Source organism: Erpetoichthys calabaricus, chromosome 10, assembly GCF_900747795.2.
Source record: "Erpetoichthys calabaricus chromosome 10, fErpCal1.3, whole genome shotgun sequence".
In the NCBI taxonomy this organism is placed as follows: Eukaryota; Metazoa; Chordata; class Cladistia; order Polypteriformes; family Polypteridae; genus Erpetoichthys; species Erpetoichthys calabaricus.
This window is the reverse complement of record NC_041403.2, coordinates 150,266,277-150,279,365: the sequence shown is the minus strand read 5'-3', so window position 1 is coordinate 150,279,365 and position 13,089 is coordinate 150,266,277. Positions and strand designations below refer to the sequence as shown.

Here is a 13,089-nt window from a genome sequence, read left to right as displayed (position 1 = left end):
CTGCCTTCATGCCCTCTGTCACCACATCCATAAAACTCCTCTTTGGCCTTCCTCTTCTTCCTCCTGCCTGGCAGTTCCATCTTCAACATTCTTTTCCCAATGTACCCCTCATCTTTCCTCTGCATGTACCACCAACCATCTCAATTGAGCCGCTCTCACTTGGTCACCAAACAGTTGTACCTGCGTGGACCTTCTCACATACTCATTCCCAATCCTGTCTACCCTTGTTACTCTGAAAATGGTAGCATCTTCAACTCCACTACTTCCAGTCCTCAGTGTTAGTGTGTCACAGAGAGGATGTGCAGCATTTATCATGTTTCAGCCAGCATTTCTCCCCTGGCTAGGGTTCAGAGTTGTGTGTTTTGTCTAATTTTCTAACATTTATTTGTGTTAATGTTTCTTTTGTTTATTATGTGTATTATTCCTTGTGTTAATTTGATTACGTCTTGTGTGTTTTGTGGATGGTTCCCCAAGGGGCGGGGCCACCTGCCAATCACTGCCAGGAACTGACCTCCACCCTGCTTATTGGAGGGCCTCCCATAGTTCCTGGTGGTTTATTTGTGTTTTTGCTAAGCTTTATTGATTTTTGTGATTTCTGGATTTTTTAACATGTGCTCTGTTTTTGACTTTGCCTTTGGATTCTGCATTGGGACTTTGTTTGCATTGGATTGCTTTGCCTTCTTAGACAATTTTGTGCTCTTAAGATCTTCATGGAGTTTGAGCCTTTGTTTAAAATAAATCCTTTATTTCATTAAAATTATTCAAGGCCCTATTTTGTATCTTGTTGGGGTTCTGATGGTACCAAAAAACAAGAAGGCAACTTTGAAAATATTTTTTGGGCTCTTGTGCAGCATTGCTCATAATGGCACTCTGCTTTGTTTTAATTCTCTCTTTCACTATGACCTCCAGGGGGTCCAGAGTGTGTCCCATAACTTAGCCTGTTGATTTTGTGGGACTCTCTTGAAGTCCAGCACACCCCAGTGTAGAATGTCACACTGGCCATCACAGAGTTAAAGAAGATGTCTTAACTCACATTAAAGAAATGCAGTCTCCTAAGAAAAAGGAGCCAGCTCTGCCCTTTCTTATAGAGGTCCCCTGTGTTATTCCAGTCTATCATTTATGTGGACCCCCAAGTACTTGTAGGAGTAGACCACCTCTACATCCTCTCCTTGAATAGTGACCAGATGTAGAGGCTCTTTGGTGCAGCGAAAGTCAATAACCCATTCCTTGGTGTTGCTGATGTTAAGTTGCACACAATTCTCTTTGCACCAATAACTAATGTTCTCCACCTGACTTGTCTCCTCTGTCTCATCCCCCTTATCTATACATCCCATAAGTGCAGAATCATCTGAGAATTTCTGCAAGTGACATGACCTGGTGTTATATTTACAGTCTGAGGTGTATGAATTGAAGAGAACAGCAGACAGGCCTGTTCCTTGTGGTGCTCCAGTGTTGCTCCCATCCACATCAGCAACACAGTCCTTGACTCTCACATGTAAAGACACTGTATTCTTTTTTTAAGGAAGATTATATTTTTAAGTTCATATTCGTGTATTCCCTTTAATCTGGCAATCAACCTCTCATCTTACCAAGTTTTGACCTTGCTGATGTCTAACACCTCTGCTGTAAGTCTCCTTAAATCTCTGGCACTTGATTTAATTAAAGTGAGCCATTTAGACTTAAATGGAAAAGCCCTTATGGACATGGCCAGCACATTATAGAGTCGGAGCTTTACATCCCTTGATTTAAAGATAACAGTTGTGCCACCAGGGGGAGTATCAGCTCCTCAAAAATAACACAGACAAATACCCGGCACAAGTCCCTGCAACACACACGTGTTTTAATCTGATGTGAGAACCATTTCCCAAGTTTCCCACCTCCACAGCACAGTACAAATGTACTATAAACAGCACAATACAGCATTTTATTTTCTACTTTCTCACTCACTCCATCTTCTTTCTCCACTCCTTCTCCAGCAAGCTTCATCCCTCTTCCTCCCAACTCCGTCTCCTGGAGCATTGGCAGTCTACTCCTTTTATTCCACACCCAGAAGCATTTCCAGTGACCTATTAGCATGATCTGGAAATACCTTTGGGTGAGGTGGAAACCCAATGTAGTAGGGCTCTGCAACCCCTGCAGCACCCCCTGGTGACACCCACGGAACCCAATGTGCCAAAATCCAACTCCCATGGAGCCCTGTGGGAATCTGAGGCACCACTGCAACCCAGGGGTGCTGCCATCTAATGCTCCGGGGGGAGGCAATGCCCTACGTCTGTTCTCTCTGCCAGTTCTTCCATTAGCAAGACATCTCAGCTAGCTAAGGGCCCCAGCTGACCGCCACACAACTCTTATAAATAGCCTAATATTTTATTGGCATTTTAATTTGCATCATCTAGACCAGTGGTTTCCAATGCCAGTCCTGTTTACACTCAAACCAGTTTCACAACGAGCGAGTCATTTTACCTCTACTTGATCTCATTGTTTAATTCACTAGTCTGGTATCTTCTCTTATTTCACATTTAGAACGGAGCAGAAGTGTAAGATTTACATTCCTAAGAATTTTGGAAATATTTACCATATGTGCATTTAAGTTTTGATCTCTCTTTTTTTGTCCTCTTCTTACTTGTATTCACCTTTGTCTGCTGAGTTTATATACTTCATGATATCCTCATATGACACGTAATGATAAGTGGAGCAGACAAGAACGTTAAAGGATATTTAAGGCTGCCACATTTTATAAGTTGCAAACGGGAGCTGAAATGAGAATGAAAGCCTTACCGGGTTTCCAGCGTGACAGGATAATCCTCTGTTATGGTAAATGTATTATCCTTAAGACACAGGAACCCCTGGAACAAAAGAAAAAAAAAAGAACATTTCCATTGACACTGGTGTGTAGAATTTTAGAAATCAGACTATTTATATGAATTTCAAAATGTAAGAAGTCTATGAGAATTTCTTCACTACTGTATTTTCTGTACAATCTGACTTTATTGCATGAGCTGAATTACATGATTTTTACTTGGACAAATGGTTAAAATGCTTATGCATGTAAATTTCTAAAATCCGCCAGGGGTCACTGCAGGGAGGCCCAGGGACTTCTATTTGCCATATAACCCGGAAGTACTTCCCAGTCGAGGGGACAGAGGTCATGACGTACTTCCGGGTTGAAGAAAAGGAGTTTTCATCCGACCCGGAAGTGTTGCAAAGTCACATGGACAGAGAGAGAGAGAGAGAGAGAGAGAGAGAGAGAGAGAGAGAGAGAGAGAGAGAGAGAGAGAGAGAGAGAACACTTCCGGGTCAAGGACTATAAAGGACTATGAGAAACCCCAGCAGAGCGAGCCGAGTTGGGAGGAAGGGTGACTGAGCTGCTGGGAGGTGTGGAGGATTATTGATTGTGATTAAATAAATCATACAATTCTCAATACAATAAAGTATAGTGGAGGTGCTTTGTGCACGTTATTAGTATAATAAAACCATTATTTAGACTTTTATCTGGTGTCTGGCATCTGATCTGAGGGTTCAAGGAGACGACAGCACCCCCTGTCACTATATATCCATCCATCCATCCATTGTCTCCCGCTTATCCGAGGTCGGGTCGCGGGGGCAGCAGCTTGAGCAGAGATGCCCAGACTTCCCTCTCCCCGGCCACTTCTTCTAGCTCTTCCGGGAGAATCCCAAGGCGTTCCCAGGCCAGTCGAGAGACATAGTCCCTCCAACGTGTCCTGGGTCTTCCCCAGGGCCTCCTCCCGGTTAGACGTGCCCGGAACACCTCACCAGGGAGGCGTCCAGGAGGCATCCTGATCAGATGCCTGAGCCACCTCATCTGACTCCTCTCGATGCGGAGGAGCAGCGGCTCTACTCTGAGCCCCTCCCGGATGACCGAGCTTCTCACCCTATCTTTAAGGGAGAGCCCAGACACCCTGTGGAGGAAACTCATTTCAGCCACTTGTATTCGCGATCTCGTTCTTTCGGTCACTACCCATAGTTCATGACCATAGGTGAGGGTAGGAACATAGATCGACTGGTAAATTGAGAGCTTCGCCTTGCGGCTCAGCTCCTTTTTCACCACGACAGACCGATGCAACGCCCGCATTACTGCGGATGCCGCACCGATCCACCTGTCGATCTCAAGCTCCATTCTTCCCTCACTCGTGAACAAGACCCCAAGATACTTGAACTCCTCCACTTGGGGCAGGATCTCGCTACCAACCCTGAGAGGGCACTCCACCCTTTTCCGGCTGAGGACCATGGTCTCGGATTTGGAGGTGCTGATTCTCATCCTAGCCGCTTCACACTCAGCTGCGAACCGATCCAGAGAGAGCTGAAGATCACGGCCTGATGAAGCAAACAGGACAACATCATCTGCAAAAAGCAGTGACCCAATCCTGAGCCCACCAAACCGGACCCCCTCAACGCCCTGGCTGCGCCTAGAAATTCTGTCTATAAAAGTTATGAACAGAATCGGTGACAAAGGGCAGCCCTTTTATATTAAAATATAAAAGTTTTGCCTTGTCTCATATACACCAATGACATAAAACGTCTCATATTTAGTTTACTAACTTTATCGATTCTGTATATATATATATATATAAAATCCTAAGCCTAATGATTTTATGTGACATTTTTATGTCACGTTTTTTGTCACGCTTTAAATCGGACTTAATTTAAAACTTACATATACTGTATATGTTTGGTATCATTCTTTTCAGAATTTATCAAACTTTAATGTGATGTTGTTAGATGTTCAGATTCTTATTCTGTTTTTTAAATTATAAACTAAAAAATATCAAGAACTCACATCCCGCGAGACAAGACTTTGTGCCAAGAGATTTAACCATGCCCAGGGCCGGAAATAAAAGACAGAGTTGATGACAAAGACAGCTGCTGTACAGGCTTTTAAATGTTTGAAGCATTGCGCGAGATGCAAATCACATGGCACAGCAGCAGCAGCAGCAAACCAGCAGCTGATTAAGCAAAGAGGAGGTAAAAAAAAACCCAATTTGTTTCCCATTGTATCACCATTTAAGAGGGGGTTTTGGAGAAGCATCTGCGTCTCCTTGGAGTGTGTTCAGCCCCCCGCTTCACAACACGAAGTGGCTGGTGCGTAGTGCAGGCTGGGGGGGTTGGTTGGCGAGCGAAGTGAGCAGGGGCCGAACCCCCTAGTTGAATTATAATTTCGTCACTTATGTGTCTCACAGGGTTTCTTTCTGGGCTTGTCCAAAGTAAGCACTATCACCCCAGGGTACCAGGTGGCGCGATTATTAACTGCCTCCTCTCCTTTTTTCATCCTCAGCTCTGAGGAGACGCCCAGTGAGGGCAACTGCCCCCCCCCCCCCCCTTCAGGTCCATAGGCTATAAAAGTCGGGCGCCGCAGTAAAGGAAGCATTTCATTTAGGAGATGAGCAACCCATAAGATGGAGCTCCGGACCTAAAACCTGACTGCTTGTACACTCTCTTTAGCCAATGGCTAGTTGTTAATCTCTGTGCTTGTTATTTTTGTTCAAAACCTTTATGAGTAAATGTTGTGGCCCGGTTCACACACAAACATTTTGTCTCAGTTCCTGGCCTTATTACCGGTCAAAGACACACAAACACAATGGAGTTCTTTTCTTGCATTTGCCCTCGAAAAACCCAAGAAAATAGAGTATAACATTTATTTTAGCTTCCACCACATACATTTCACAACAAAGAAACTGCAGCGTTATACCTAAGCTTTGTAACGCACCATTGTGGCCCCTCCTGGAGTACTCCATGCAGTTTTGGCCTCCATATTACAAAAATAACTGTAGCAGTGCAAAAAATATCCAGAGAATAACGACTTGGATGATCTGAGAAGTATGAGTTATGAGAAAAGATTGAAGGAGTGGAGCCTCTTCAGTTTGAAAAAATAAAACAAGAGATTAAGAGGTCACATGATTGAAGTGTTTAAAATTATGAAAAGAATTAGTACAGTCGATCCTGGACATTACTTTAAAATGAGCTCAACTTGTTAAGGGTGAATTTCACGTAAACAAAGTTTTAGTTTTTTTTCCCCACAGAAAATCATAAACACATAGAATAAAATACTAAGTAGTGTTGTATGGAATTGGATTTTGGTCACATTCAAAACTTGACCGGATGCTATTTTGGAGAAATTAGGTGGATAGGATTAACAAGCCTTATCAAGCTACATGGCCTGTTCTAATCAATTTTTCTAAAGTTCTGATTTTCTAATTGAAAATCGCGGTAGACAGTGATTTGGTATACAAGGCGTGGATGGCTTAAACACTATAGATACCCGAGAGGACAGTTGGGCATCCCGCCCAGGATGAAGGTGGAGCACTTACCCGGCTGGGAGGCCATAATGGAATGGTGGACTAAATGGGTACAATACCCTGTCAGGATGCCCAAAGATTTGGCAGGAGAGCATGACACGGAGCAGTTCATCCCCCAGTTTAATAGGTGGCAGTGCCCCTCATATAGAGTCCCAGTTTGGACACCCGCAGGGCTGCATGGGAGTTGGAGTCTGGAACAGCAGCCCTGTAGGGATCCCTGGCAGACAATAGAGGGCCCTGCTGGGGGAGGATCTCCCTGCCTTTCTCATAACCCGGCAGATGCTTCCAACTAGCTACAACACGTCACTGGAAATACTCCTTGGTCCTTAATAAAAGGGACCGCACTGCAATGTCCATAAGAGTTGGAGCTGGGAGGAAGGATGGCAACGCTCGACTGGAGGATAGCAGTGCAATAGAGAGGAGAGCAGGAGAAAGAGAGAAAAGACAACTTGTTCTTGTGCTTGTGTATACGAAGTAATTGTAATAAACATCCTCTTTTTGAACCCGGGACTGTGTTTGTGTGTTGGGGTTTGGAGCTCTGTGGCACCCCCTTGCCTTCACAATACACAAAACAATGGATCATGGTGCACTATTATTCCCCTGCGTGAGAAGAAGTGGAATAATTGCATATCTCAGTACTGCATTAGTGTATTTCTTCTTCTTTCTGCTGCTCATGTTAGAGGATGCCACAGTGGATCAACTTTTTCCATCTGTTCTCTACATCTTGCTCTGTCACACTCATCACCTGCATGTCCTCTCTCACCACATCCATAAACCATCTCTTAGGCCTTCTTCTTTTCCTCTTCCTTGGCAGCTCTATCCTTAGCATCCTTCTCCCAATATACCCAGCATCTCTCCTTTGCACATGTCCAAACCAACGCACTCTTGCCTCTCTGACTTTATCTCCCAATCATCCAACCTGAGCTGACCCTCTAATGTCCTCATTTCTAATCCTATCCATCCTCGTCACACCCAATCCAAATCTTCGCATCTTTAACTCTGCCACCTCCAGCTCTGTCTCCTGCTTTCAGGTCAGTGCCACCATCTCCAACCCACTCACTACTGTCCTGTAGACCTTCCCTTTCACTCTTGCGGATACCCATCTGTCACAAATCACTCCTGACACTCTTCTCCATTCTCTCCACCCTGCCTGCACTCTCTTTTTCACTTCTCTTCCACAATCCCCATTACTCTGTACTGTTGATCCCAAGTATTTAAACACATCCACCTTTGCTAACTCTGCATCGTCACCATTCCACTGACCTCCCTCTTATTCACACACATGTATTCTTGTCTTGGTGGTCCTACTGACATTCATTCCTCTCATCTCTAAAGTATATCTCCACCTTTCCAGGGTCTCCTTGTCCTGCTCCCTACTCTTGCTACAGATCACAATGTCACCCACAAACTGCTGTCTAATCTTGTCTGTCAACCTGTCAATCACCATTGCAAATATGTAAAATTTCATCAGATCAAAGAAATTTTGCCAGATCAATATGCGGACAACAATACAGATTTGTGTCCTATTTTGTATTTTTGTTTACTTCCTGATTCATTACCATTGTCCTATTTACTTTTAAATTTTGGTGATTTGTTTTATTTTCTCATTTGAATTAGGACTCAGAGTCGGTGAGGTTCTGATTACTGCAGCTACCTGAGAGGACTGTACAAGACTTTAATGTGCTGTCTCATTAAGAAGCTTTAGATATTGTATTTTCGGACTCTTTTGTACTCCTTTTTCCCTTGAAACATGAAGTATTTTGGTCGTCTCTCTCTTTTGAGACTTTTGTTTAGAATTTTTGTTATTCAACTCGAGACTTAAGTGTATTAGTACATCTGGAGTTTCAAATATTAATTCTGGATATAGGATTTTGAGTTTTGGGGTCATAAAGATAAACACTTTTTAGTGTTTTTTTTATGAATTGATTGATTTTTCTGTTCTTTTGTTTAGAACAGTTTTCAGTTTTTTTTTTGATTGTTTAATTAACTTTCTTAATGTGTTTATTTTTTCCTTCTTACAATTAATTCATTAATAATCTTAACACAGTCAATCTAGCAGTTTAATTGAGTTTTGAAAGTGTTTACGGTTTTGGCCTTCCCGTTTAAGAAAATCAGAACAGCAGAAAGTTGTGTTATAGCTGCTGCTCTTTTTAATTTATACAAACGATAAACATGCAACAAATAATTTACTTCAATTTGCAGATTATACTGAAGTAAATTAGGCGGATTAGCAGACACCCTGCAAGCAGCTAAATCAATATGTATAGGCCTGAGCAGAATTTGGAATTGGATAGATAAATGACAGATGAAGACAAATGTAAGCACTTGGAGAGTCGTGCACACCGACAAGAACAAAATAATTAATGTGGATGTAGGAAATACCGCATATCAAAAAGACTTTTGAGATCTAGTGAACCAATCACTGTCCGTTAGTATAATATCAACTGAAAAGATGCATCATGTTACTGTAGAGTATAACTGTTGAGATGCTGTGCTTGGATTTTGGAAAGCCCCAGCCACACCACAAGCTCAAACACCGTCTGCTGTTTGTGTTTTTTTTTTATGTCACAGGCATGTACAGCAGCAGTCGGAAGTACAGTTTATAGAAAAACACCAAAGTAGGATTCTTAAGAAACCAAGACGCAGGCCACATCTGAACCAAGTGTTCACATATAGAGAAATATTATGTAAAGCTGTTGCAAGCTATTAATTAAAAACAATTGTCTTATAAAAGCATGGAAACTGCCACATTCATGTTAGCCAGTGGTGTCTATGCAGGCTACACAGCACAGCAGGGAAATGCAATACACCACCAGCTGCAACATTGAGATGTGGTATAATGACAAACACTGCAACAAGAGCCCTCCATACAGCAGGAGTATTGGGCCCAGGTAGGCCTCTGCCCACCCACTTTTCTCATTGACCAACCCCATTTTGTAGCTTTGCTTTTTTTATTTGTTTTTGTTTTACACCCTCCCCCACCATAACCTATTGTCTATGGGGAGGAGCAAAAGCTTAAGATTCATCAAAAATATTTGACCGAATGGATCTCGACATTTTAGGGTCCCTGATACCGAAAACATCGATATCTTGATGGTGGGTGTGTGTCTCTCTGTCTGTCTGTCTTTCTGTGTCTGTGTGTGTCACAGTTTCTCAAGGACGGTCTAGAGCTAAAATGACTGGACGGAAAAATACCAAACTCAAAACTTGATCCTGTTATGAGATGACGATGTGCTGATAAGTTTTTGAGCCAAATTGTGCAAGAGAAAGGGTCACTCTAGAGGAACTGTCAAATACCGTAATTCTGTAATTAATTATGAATTATTGTCATCAATTTCTGTTGTAATAACCTATTTTGTGATCAGAAAGATCAGCATTAGAGTGGTAAATAATGACTGAAATGTTATAGAATAGTTCAGGTAACTTGGTTCCTAGGGTGCAAAGCCTACATCCGAATTTTTTCAAATGAAGATTAGCCATGCTGCTTACATGATTAATGATTACCGTAGATACTCGCGTATAAGTCGAAAAAATTTATGTCTTAAAATTCATTCAAAAAAACAGGGTCGACTTATCCGCGGGGCAACACAATTGTCCATAGAATTTGGGCAATGACATTGTACATTCAACGCTTCACGGTGTTAAGTCACCGGTCATCTGCCATTTTCCATGGTCTTTGAAATAATTATAAGCCAGCAATACTATTGCTAATTAGCTAGTTTTTTTCTAATTTCATTAAATAATTCTTTAAACTGTGAAATACTTGAATTTGAGCATTAGCTTTTGCAAGTTTTGGATAACAAACATACCAGATTTGGAATCAAAAGAACCAAGGCAACGCACGCTATCAATGCGATGCAAGCGCAGCCCGCAATTCAAAAAATTTCTCTGCCTACCTGTTTGTCTCGTCTGACAGTAGCTGAAAAGCAGCATCAGGAGAGAGCAGCCTGAAGTAGTCCAGCAGCAGGTGATCTGTCGTGTCCAACAACAAGCCATGCTGTCTTGTGAAGTCCGGTAGCCAGTTCGGCTCCCACGGATCAATGTCTGGATATTCCTCCCATGCGAACCTTGCCGTAGGTGCATCGGCTGCGCGAATGCGTTCAGCTGGCAGCCGATCAGTTGGCGCGGCATCGGCTGGTGTCTGTTCAGCTGATGCCGGCTTCTCACTCTCTTGCTCGATTCCTGATCACTGTCAATAAAATCTGATTCTGAGAAATCAGAGTCCGACTCAGCGATAATGTGCAAAACATCGTCTGCCGAGTGTTTTCTTTTCTGCACTCGTTTCGCTCCCTTGTGACATCGACGCCATCTTGCCTTTGTTTACATTTGTTTACATTTCGCAACTCACGGACATGCAATGATTAGTTGCCGAGTCAACGAGTCTAGCATTTCTCCAAGCACAGAGGGAATGCCTGTGACGTGACAGTGAGTTTTGTTGCCATTAACAGCTGATAGCTGTCAAGTTTTACCCTCGACTTATACGCGGGTCATAACAAATTTCGTAATTTTCGGCTTAAAAATACACTTGACTTATCTGCGAGATCGATTAATACGCGAGTATCTACGGTAGATAATTATAAACGTACACAGCAACATTGCCAGTGTTTATTACTAAATGAGTTAATTTATCTTTTGAAAAGAATTTGGAAAGCATATGTATGGGTGCATGGTATAGCAAACGTTTGCTTTCAAGTTTACCAATCACAACCACTCAAATACGTGATGTCAGCAGGAGGCCCTCAACTACTGTACTTACATACTGACTTTACTAGTTGTGTAAAATAAGTGTGGTCAATGTCTCCACAAACAACATTTTTTAGGTTTCATTAACAAAAGGAAATGAAAAGAACAAAAAATTATTCCAGAGTCTGATGTCGGCATTGAAACTTTTGCCGATGCTCCTCAAGACAAGTGAAAACCCCAGAGCTAGCTGTGCGCACTTTAGTGCAGGGCTAGTTCTGCCATCGGGGCATTGTGGGTATGCACTCAGGTGCCCATGATGGTAAGGTGCCTTTTCACCAATACCTTCCACCCCCTGCTCGATGAAATGATGGAGTATCAGCACACAGAAATGACTAAGTAAAGGTGGGCAATGAAGCGACCGAGTCTTGTGCCGAACTCAAGAATGAGAAATACTGTGCTGCATTCTACACAAGTCGTTGTTAAAGGTACAATCTGTGTTAAGGAGCTAAGTCATCCTGGGGCATGTGGGGGTTTGAATCTGAAATTGATTTAGCAATGGGTTTGCCACCAACACTACTACTGGGTGTGCCAGAAAATCTGCAATCATCCTGATTCCAATTGTTGAAGTATTAGCTAATTTTGCAAGTTTCTCTGCTACTCATGAGACTCCAACTCAATCAGCATTAAAGTTTCCAACTTCTATTATAGGCAGTAAGGCGCACAGTTCTGTGGCTCATTGATACGTTAGATAACAGTACGTGGCTGTAATAGAGCATATCAAAAAATGAAATCTGGGCACTTTGGTGATAATCCTTTTGAGGACTGATTCACTTGTACGTTCGTAACAAGGAAATTAACACATCAGGTATGCATACGTAAACTATAAAGAATGGCAAAAACGGTAATCCGACTGTTTGATATTTATGGTACTTGTCAAAATTACAATGGATATTATTTGTACGTTTGTGCCCTGCGATGGTCTGGTATGTCTTACAAAAAAGAGTTTACTTTCACCATTTGTAAGTGAATTTAATTTAATGTTAAAAAACATTTAAACTTAATGCGAAAAACCATTTACATTGATATGACTGGACTTCTAAAATTGTATTTTTTGTATATTTAACAATAATATTAATAATATTTGGTCCTCTCATTAACTAATTTAGGTCTATCATTTTATGAAATCGTGGTGGCACCACTGTAAGAGTATGTTAATGCCTTCTATGCAGGAGCAGTGACTAAGAAAAAACAAAGGTCAAATTACGAGGTGGAGAGTGAAGCAAAATGACATCTTTAATTGGCTAACTGATCAGTTTCTTTTTTATCATTCTGGCATGTGCTCAGACCAATGTTTCTTGCTATCCATCTATCTATCATATAGTGCCTTTCATATCCATCCATCCATATATCCATCTGTCTATCCATATATCTATTTATCATATAGTGCCTTTCATTTATCCATCCATCTATCCATTTATCCATCTATCTAGAGTTTCAGTAAACGTCAGATTTCTTGTAGAATGTTTTATTTCTCAATCCCTGCCATCACTTAACAAACCATGGGATCGGCGTTGTCTTGATAGTCGCTGCTAACCTTATGAACGCTGCATTGCCTTTCAGTAGTAATTTCAAACCAAGTCTTCTTCTTTCTCTTGTTTGTACTCTCTGGGTGGGTAGTTTGGGGGTATGTGATGTAGCACTGTGACATAAAAGATGCCAGATACTCAGAAGGACAAATTCACACTTGTTATAGTACACATTAATTAAGTTTTAATTTTTATTATTATTCTTTTATTTATTTAGGAGGGTCACGTGACCGGGACAATTGCTTTCTTAACATCACTGGAAAGTAACCGTATAAATACAGCAGTTCCCTACTCTAAGTCAACTATCAGATAAACAAAAAATAAAAACCTTGTAGCAGCACATATTAAGTTTAAATCCTTGATTCTTGCCTGCGGAGAATTTAGTGGTTCACCACCTATATATATATACACCAGTAATGGTGCACTGCACAATAAGGTGCAGTGAATACACTTAACTTATAGTTCTTATCCAATTTCTCTGTATGTTTAGCATTCGTTTGCTCAGA

At 41.7% G+C, this 13,089-nt stretch overlaps 2 protein-coding genes across 4 annotated transcripts in view; both read right to left on the bottom strand.

The window, feature by feature from the left end:
• rprd1b (regulation of nuclear pre-mRNA domain containing 1B) overlaps positions 1 to 13,089 on the bottom strand; it is a 1,182,184-nt gene that overhangs the window by 848,446 nt on the left and 320,649 nt on the right. The window lies entirely within an intron of this gene.
• Positions 1 to 13,089, bottom strand: part of LOC114658453 (disks large-associated protein 4-like) — an 894,521-nt gene that overhangs the window by 676,957 nt on the left and 204,475 nt on the right. For both annotated transcript variants that reach the window (XM_051932531.1, XM_028810525.2), the window contains exon 2: positions 2,779 to 2,846. The gene's annotated coding sequence lies outside the window, so the exon portion shown is untranslated. The remainder of the gene's footprint in view (positions 1 to 2,778; positions 2,847 to 13,089) is intronic.